This window comes from Phascolarctos cinereus, unplaced genomic scaffold (assembly GCF_003287225.1).
Source record: "Phascolarctos cinereus isolate Bilbo 61053 unplaced genomic scaffold, phaCin_HiC Scaffold_3;HRSCAF=262, whole genome shotgun sequence".
NCBI classification, from domain to species: Eukaryota; Metazoa; Chordata; class Mammalia; order Diprotodontia; family Phascolarctidae; genus Phascolarctos; species Phascolarctos cinereus.
Genome location: NW_027555736.1, coordinates 31,388,167 through 31,396,787, shown reverse-complemented (window position 1 = coordinate 31,396,787; position 8,621 = coordinate 31,388,167).

Below are 8,621 nucleotides of genomic sequence, written 5' to 3'. Positions count from 1 at the left end.
TGGGTCTTCCTAATTCAAAGTCTATCACTCTACTCACTCTACCACCACACCACTCAGGGTTTAATGCTTTCCCACTTGGAAGATGATTTCTCAGTTGGAATTCCTGGGCAAAGTCATCTTGGAATCCAGCTCACCTGTCTCAGTCAGCTTTGGATTGGGCTCGAACACTGAAGATCCTATAAGCCAATGAGGGAGTGACTGGGTCACTGGGAAGCTGAGTTCTTGGAGGTCAAAGCAAAACAATTTGGTCCTTCCCAAACTGGCTCTTGGCCCATTTGTTGACACAATGCATGCCGTGCTTGTGGGATACATTTTTTAGGACTTTACCAGTCAGTCTGCTTCATGAGCTCCCAAGGGTACACTTCACCAATGAAAGGGGGTGGGGGGTGGGGTTCCTGGGTGGGTTTCTTTCTTTTCCCATATCAGCCCTCCCAGCACCCCCAGCCACTGGCCAAATTGAAAATGTGAATATTGTTAGCATGGCAGCAACCCAATGCATGTGGTAGGGATGGCACATATCCCCAACCTAACACGGTATTTCTCCTCTCTCGGCCCTCAGGGGGCCAAGTGAAATAGGTCTAATCCCTCTTCCAGGGAGCATCCCCTCAAATACTTGAAGACAGCTATGACAGGTTCCTAAGTCCTCTTTACCTAACAGTGCCAGCTCCTTCATCTGCTGATTATATAGAATTATTTCTAATCCCCTCATTACCCTAGTCACCCTCTTCTAGACGGGTGATTTGACTTCTAGACTAGAGTTCTTTTCCCTAGCTGGTCCTGAACATACATCTATATTTCAGGCTCAGAGCACAGAAAACACAACAATGGGTGAGCTGACACCATCATTATCATCATCAGTAGCCTTTATACAGCACCTACTACGTGCTAAGTGCTGTACAAATATGACCTCACTTCAGTGTATTAATACTGACGTCCCTCTGCCCACTTGGCTGCCCTTAGGACAATGATAACATCACAGGAAGGAGAGCCAGAAAGAGTCTTAGACACGGTCTTGTCCAACCTCACTTTACAGAAAAGAATACTGAGGGGCAGGGCAGTGACTGGCCAAAGGCTGTTCAGTGCCAGGCCCAGATCCTCTGATTCCAAGCCCCTCCCTCTTCCCAATGGACCAGGTTTCCTCTGCTATGACATACACAGCCAGAGAGAAGCCATCTTCCTGGCATCAATCAGCCCCTTCTCCACGTCACTGTCCATGATCCGATCTGGATGCCTGACTTCCTTACTCTGCACTGGTGGGACAGTGGGGATGAGAGGAATTAATCGTGGCCAAAAAGCTGATCCCAGCCCCAAAGCCTCCCATGATGGCTAGAATTTATATAATGCCCCCAGGTCTGCAAAGCAACACACATATATGATCTCATGTGTTCCTCAAAAGAACTCTGTGAGGTAGGTGCCATTATTAGCTCCATTTTACAGATAAGGAAAGCAGAGGTTAAATGACTTGCCCAGGGTCACACAATTAATGAGTGCCTGAGGCTAGATCTGAACTCAGGTCTTCCTGATTCCAGGCCCAGTGCTATATCCACTGAGCCACCCAGCTGCCTCTGAAGAAACAATTGCCCCCCACTAACTGCTCAGCTCTCCTACAGCTAGGACTTTGGAGTGCTCTCGGATCAAGGCTCAGGAGAGCCCAGTGAAGGCAAAAGGGATGTGTTGGTCATATGCCCCTGAAGTGGGCCAGGCTGGGTCTTCAAATACCACTCGATAGTGAAAGCTATCCAGAAGGGATACATAGAGAAATGTGCATCTGAACCCAGTTCCACTGACTCCAGAGACCAGACTCTTTCTTCAATACCTGGCGTCTTGTCCAATGGACCTTCATTCAAGGTCATTTAGTTAAACCCCTTTTATCTCCCAGAGTAGAATCTGAGGCCTAGAGAAGAGTAGGCACTTACCCAAGGTAATATAGAAAAGAAGGGATAGACCCCAATGGGTCTCTTTTGGCCTCTTCCCAACCTGGCCCCTCTAACTTACGATATTCCTGCTGACCAGATGGATACATAAGTGTTTCTCTGCCTATCTATTAATGACAAGCTGAATTAGAAGTGGAGGGGAACCCTCAGGTAAATTAGGGCGATGCTAAGTGGCATAGCGGAGAGAACGTTGGGCCTGGAATCAGGAAGGCCTGAGATCAAATCTGGCCTCAGACACTTATTAGCTGTGTGACCCAGTTTGCCTCGGTTCTCTCATCTGTAAAATGAGCTGGAGAAGGAAATGGCAAACCACTCCAGTATCTTTGACAAGAAAACCCCAAATGGGGTCACAAAGAGTTGGACTTACGGAACAGCAAAGAGTTGGTACATTTCTCCAGGAAAGACCAGTTCTCTGTTCTACAACCTAGGCAGCATCCCATATACAATCTTGCTGCTTCCTCCTCCACTTCCCCCTGCAGTCAGGCCTGGCTGTTAGTCATTACTGACCTCGGACTTTATTTCCGTTGCCCAGATGGGACACCCCTTCCTTACCCCCTGAGGCCTGGCCCACTTCCAACAATTTACAATCACAAGCAATTGTTTTATTCCATCCTCCCTCCTCCCTCCTTCCCTAGTTATTCATCCTCCGTATTTACAAAGAGAGCCACAATTTTCTTTCTTTACAAAGAAAACACAAACTCCATCCAGCTGTTTGGGATCAGGATTGAAACCAATGGCTTATAATAATGGGGCTTGAAGAACATTGGATTTGGACTCAGAAAACCTGGGTTCAAATCCTAGCTTAGCCTTTTGCTAGCTGTATGACCTTGGGCAAGTCACCTCACCTTCCTGAGCATCCTTAAACAGAAAACTTCTCCCATCTCTCCCAGCTCTGACACTCTGGGGTTCTGCAATTCTTCCATGTCCTCTCCTTTCCACCTGGTCCAGCAGAAGGCTCCATTGTCTTGGTGTCCCTGGAGGCTGCTAGTTCCAGCCCAGAAGAGGTCCTGGCAGAGAGAATAAGCCACGGGCTGCATCACAATTCAAACCAGACTCTCTGCAGAGCCAGACCATGCAGCAGGAAGTTCATCTCTCCCCCAACCCCCTCCAGGAAAGAGTCCACGATAAATCAAACAATCAACAAGCATTTATTAAGCACCAACTGGGTGCCACGCACTGTCCTCGGTTCTAGGGATATAAAGAAGATGGAAATAATTCCTGCCCTCAAGGAGCTTACATTCTCTTGGAGAGTATACACAAAACAAGATGTCCACAAAGGTGCTCCAGTGCAAGTCCTGCAGTTTGACTAATTGGCCGGCGAAGAGATGGGATGGCTCAATACAGTTTTAGGACTTGATCTTAATGCTAATATTTGGATACAAACCATCTCATAAGTATTGGTTTTAGAATGAAATCCTCTCCTCCTTTGCTGGGGTGTGGGCAGGAAACAAGGGTCAGTGATCATGGTTAAGAATCATTTTGATCACATCCCATGTCTACATAGAATGTTCTCTCTCACTTGCCCAGTGGTGCATTTTACTAATGGGTAAACTGAGTCCTTGCAGAAATGTGGCTAATACTCAGATCGTCTATTTTTGTAACCTAGCTTATCAGTTAAATCTATTTTTATTCTAGGCTACTCTGCAGCAGATATCTCAAAGCCAGATTAAGGGTGAGGGGATAAGAAGAGACGAATGGAGCCTCCCTTCTTACCAGGCGGTCAGTTTCTGAATCCCAAGCAGAGCAGAGGTAAATCTCCAGTGTCCAAAGGAAATGGAGAATCATAGGGTAATAGAATACAGATCTGGAAAGGACCTCAGAGATCATTGCATTCAACTGTCATTTTACAGATGGGGAAACTGAGGCCCAGGGAGGTGTATCTAATTCATACAGTTGTTATGAAGGAAACATATCTACTTCTGTAGTAATTTAAGGTTTTCAACATGAATAACTCCATTATCTCCTTTGGTCACTTCAATTACCCCATAAGGCAGGCAATACAACTGTCATTGCCATTACCATTTTATAGATGCTGTCACAGGTTCAAAGAAAAGTGACTTTCTCAAGATCACACAGCTAGTGAGTAGAAGACGCAGGATTTGAACCTAGGTCCTATGAATTCTAAGCCCTAGTAATTATTCTTTCCATGGACTGTGCTACCCAGGCTGAGACTCGGCCGTTGGTCTCAGATGCTCCCCGGCCAAGTTGTGACATCCCCAACTTGAAGAGGGTCTGATCCTGAGTCCTTATTAACATCTTGTTCATGAAGGTTGGGATCATGGGATTCAAAGCTAGATGGAGCCTTAGAGATCACCAAGTCCAACCCTTCACATTTAGATTTAAGAGTCTGCCACGTTTAGACTTCAGCGACATCGAAGGTCGTAAGGGGCAGACATTGAAATGTGAAGTGGATGCCCATTCAGAGACAAGGACAACATTCCAGCCTTAGAGAGAGTCTGAGGTTTGAATAGCTCAAATCGTTTGTAGAGAGGCCAACAGCCAACTTGCCCCATGGCCCAGACTGGTTCGATGCCTTTGTCCCCAGCCACACATCTGCATAAGACCCCAACAGGAATCTGGGAGGTGTAGCTGGCTCACACTCATGAGTAAGGTAGCCCCTTCCAGGGAGAACTGTTGAACCAAAGAGGCTGTACCTCTCCCACCTCCTTCGTAGAGATGAGAAACCTCAGAGCCAAGGTCTTCAAAGAACCTTTCACTATGATTACACTTGCAGTTCCTACCTACTCTTCCCCCCATGAACTTTTTATGTATTGTGAGAAAGCGTGCCCTAGGTTTTGGGAAAATGCTTTCTGACTTCTTGATTTATTATGCCATGTGAGTAAATGCCTTTTGCTAAGGACAAGGTAGCTGGATGGTGCAGTGGGCAGAGTATTATACTTACAGTCAGGAAGACCTGGGTTTAAATCTGGCCCCAGGTAATTACTAGCTATGTGACTCTAGGCAGGTCACTTAGCCCTCTGTCATCCTCAATTTCTTCACCTGTAAAGTGGGAATAATAATATCCTGAGGTTGTTTTGAGGATAAAATAATACAGTCTTCATAAAGTGCTTTGAAAACCTTAAAATGCTACATAAATGTTAGCTTGTATTATTGTTATTAACTAAATGAGTCTCCTGGCTGACTGTTTAGGAGAAGCACCCTGATGGGGACTCATGAGTTACAAAGTTAGAAATATATCCAACTAGGATGCATCTGAGACCGATGACCAAGCCCCAGCCTGGGTAGCATGTGTCATGGAAAGAATACTATTGCCCTGGTTGCAACTCTGGAATTGAGGTTTTCAACCAAGAGAGGGGCAAATCGATAGCTCTGCTTGGACTTTTTCCACCATCCATTTTTAATTAAAATTTTTTTTATTAATATCTTTGGTTTTTGCATCAATCACATTCCTGAACATCTTTTTCCACCCTCTGCCCTGTCCTCCCAGAGCCATCCCTTATAACAAAGAGTTAAAAAAAAAACAACAGAAAAATAAAGTTCAGCAAAAATAGCCAAGACATCAAAAAACAATTATGAGATTATATGCAGTGTTCCACAGCCCTACTCCCCCTCCTCTTCAAGGTAGGGAGATAGTAGCTTCTATTTTGTAGCATGGCCTCCCTCTTCTTGCTCTTTGGACCCATTTTACTTTCACTGGCTTGTATGGCTGAGAACCAGAAGGGACATAGAGAGAATGTGAACCTAATGTTGCTCCTGGGGACCAGCCCAGATCCTAGATTTGTTTTGGCCAGGAAGATTAATGGCTAGACAGAGAAGAAGTTGAAGTTGTTGGCTAAAATGAAGCTTGGGGATTATCTGTGAATTTCATTATCCACAGCCCCCTGCACACACACACACACACACACACACACACACACACACACACACACACACACACACACACTGCTAATAATCATTTAACAGCCTGGCTCTCTTCCCTAACTTTCTCCTGGATCCCCTTCCCCATCAACGAAAGGACAAAGCAAGGTCAGGCAGCAGATCAGAGGATACAGAGGTGGAAGATTATTCTGTATAAGCTCCTGCTTTTATAGGGGAAGAAACGGCGACCAATATATGTCCAATGACTTGCTCGAGGTCACACAGCTATTAAGTGGCGAGATCCAGATCCAGGTCCTTTAACTGAAATCCAGAGCTCTCTATGTGCCAGTTACCAGCGATACAGACAGAGCGCCACAGCAGCTTTTCAACCAAGGTCAGATACCAAAACTTAGAGTTAGTCATCATAGCCCAGGAGCAGAACGGTAACTAGGACAGGGCAACTGGAGCTCTGCCCCAGTGCTCTAAAATATAGACAGAATCAACAGACCTTGTACTTCTTCAGCAGACAGAAACAACCAAGCTTAGCACACAGTTAGCAAGAGTAATTAAACTACAAATCGACCAGGTGGTGTGTTTCCTTCTTCCTGGTGACCTGCTCTCCTCCCCCTTCCCCACATAGGTGCCCCATTCCAAGCATCTCTCCCCCACATGGTACCTTGGATCTCAAGGCCTGATGTTGACCTCCTCCAGGTTAATTATTACTTGCTGTGTACATGTTTGTGGTGCTTGCCCCATGCACTGGAATTTCTAGATACATCTCTGCTCAGGAGGCAGAGGTAAAGAGTTGGCCATCAGCCAGGTGTAGAGAGGAAAGCTTGATCTTATTGTAGAAGACATCATCCTGGTTACAATAAAACCCAGAATATTACAGAGATTCCTGGAGGACATCTATAACCATTCAAAAGAGCTTTTCCAAACCATCCACATAGGAAAAACCAAGTGGATGACAGTGCCTAATGTCCATACTGTGACATGCAAAAGACTTGTCATCAGTATATAAGCCTTGGACAGACACCGCAAATAGACAGTGGGTTGGGCCCAGGAGGTGATTTGGCTTGCCCCCAGGGAAATGACAAAGGTCATTTAATGACTTCAAACTTCTTCCATAAATAAATACCTATCTTTTTAATGCCAGCATTACTATTCTTGTTGTACTCTTGTATTCCTATGGTACATGTAATAACAATAATCATAATAGCTAACATTCATATAGCACCTACTATATGCTATAAACGCTTTACAAATATTATCTCTTTTGATCCTCACACTTTCTGTCTAGTCATCTAGACTGGAAAGTGGGGATAATATTCCCCAAGTTCTTTCCTCTCTCTGGGACTCAGTTTCCACCTCTGCAGAATAAGGACTGGATGGTCTCTTCAATGTTTCAAATGTCAATCCTGTAATCCTAGACTGTATCTCCTGGGTCTCCATGAAAGAAACTTCCTATGTGGCAATCAGAAGGTATTTTATTTATAATTTTGAGGAATAATAAATATTTCTAGGTGTATTGAAATAGATTCACATTAAATAAGGGACACTCTATAACTATTAAATAAAAGACATTATTGCATTTGGAAATGAATTATAGACTTTACAAGTGAATGGTGATGTCATTAGTAACTTGAGAGAGCGTTCTGTCCTCTCTGGGCAGAACCTCTGCTGGCTTGGTCAAAGCGCCTAACTGAGGAGAATTAGCTATCCTTTTCTCTTAAGTACAATAACATCACCTAGCACCTTTGACAATGTCAGGAGCTGGTATGTTGTAGTGAAAATAGCCATGAAACTGGAGACAGGTAACTCACAGAAAACAGACACATTAATCTTAGGGGTACTCTCATTCAGATAATCTAAATTTTCTGATACTTGCCAGGTATGACCTTGAGACACTCACCTCTCTGGGGCGCAGTTTCTTCCTCTGTAAAATGAGGTTCAATCATGCAATCACACTCACAGGTGATAGTGAGGAAACTGCTTAGTAAAGGGTCTTATGCTATAGAATGAGAACTCCTTCTATTATAGTCATCACTACTGCTAACACCCAGAGAAACTAGCTAGGACAAAGACTAGAGAGGTGGCCATTGGTCCTACATTGGGAAAATGAAAAAAAAAATCTGAAGGGGGTGATTAGATGAGTAAATATGTAAAATTTGAGCCTCTCAGAACTCCAAGGAGCTCCCTGGTTGGCCAGCCTGTGGATGAACCTTTGGTGAGTATCTGTGGCCGGGCTGAGCTGGACCTGGCCTCTCTCCTCATCTAGATCAGGCACCCAGCAGAAGGCAGGCGTGAAGGCGTCAGTCTAGAGGCTGGCCCATCGTGACGGGACCCCTAAGACCTCAGAACAGCAAAAGGAGCCCAGCAGAGACGTAAGTGTAGGACACAAAGGGCCAGATTTTAAAGCCAGCAAATTGACTTTGGAAGAGAGCTAAGAACCATCCAGAAGGACAGATTCAATGTACACGTACGAGGGAACTTTCTTGATCTCTCCAGCTGAAAGTATTCTCCCTCTCCTCACATTTTCCTGGAACTCTTTGGATAATAAAATAATATAAAATAATAATATGTAATATAACAATAGCAGGCTATTTATAGTATCTGTAGAGTATATAATAATAATCTAATTACCATTATTTATATAGCACTATACATAATTATCTCATTTGGTGTTCATATTAGTCCTCTGAGATATGTGCTGTTATTATTCCCATTTGAGCAATGAGACCAACTGAGTCTCGGAGATGGAAAGTGACTTGCCCAGGGCCACACAGCTAGTAACTGTCTGAGGCAGGATTCAAATTCAGGTCACTCGATTCCAGGTCCAGTACCCTATATGCTAATACTTGATCTAAG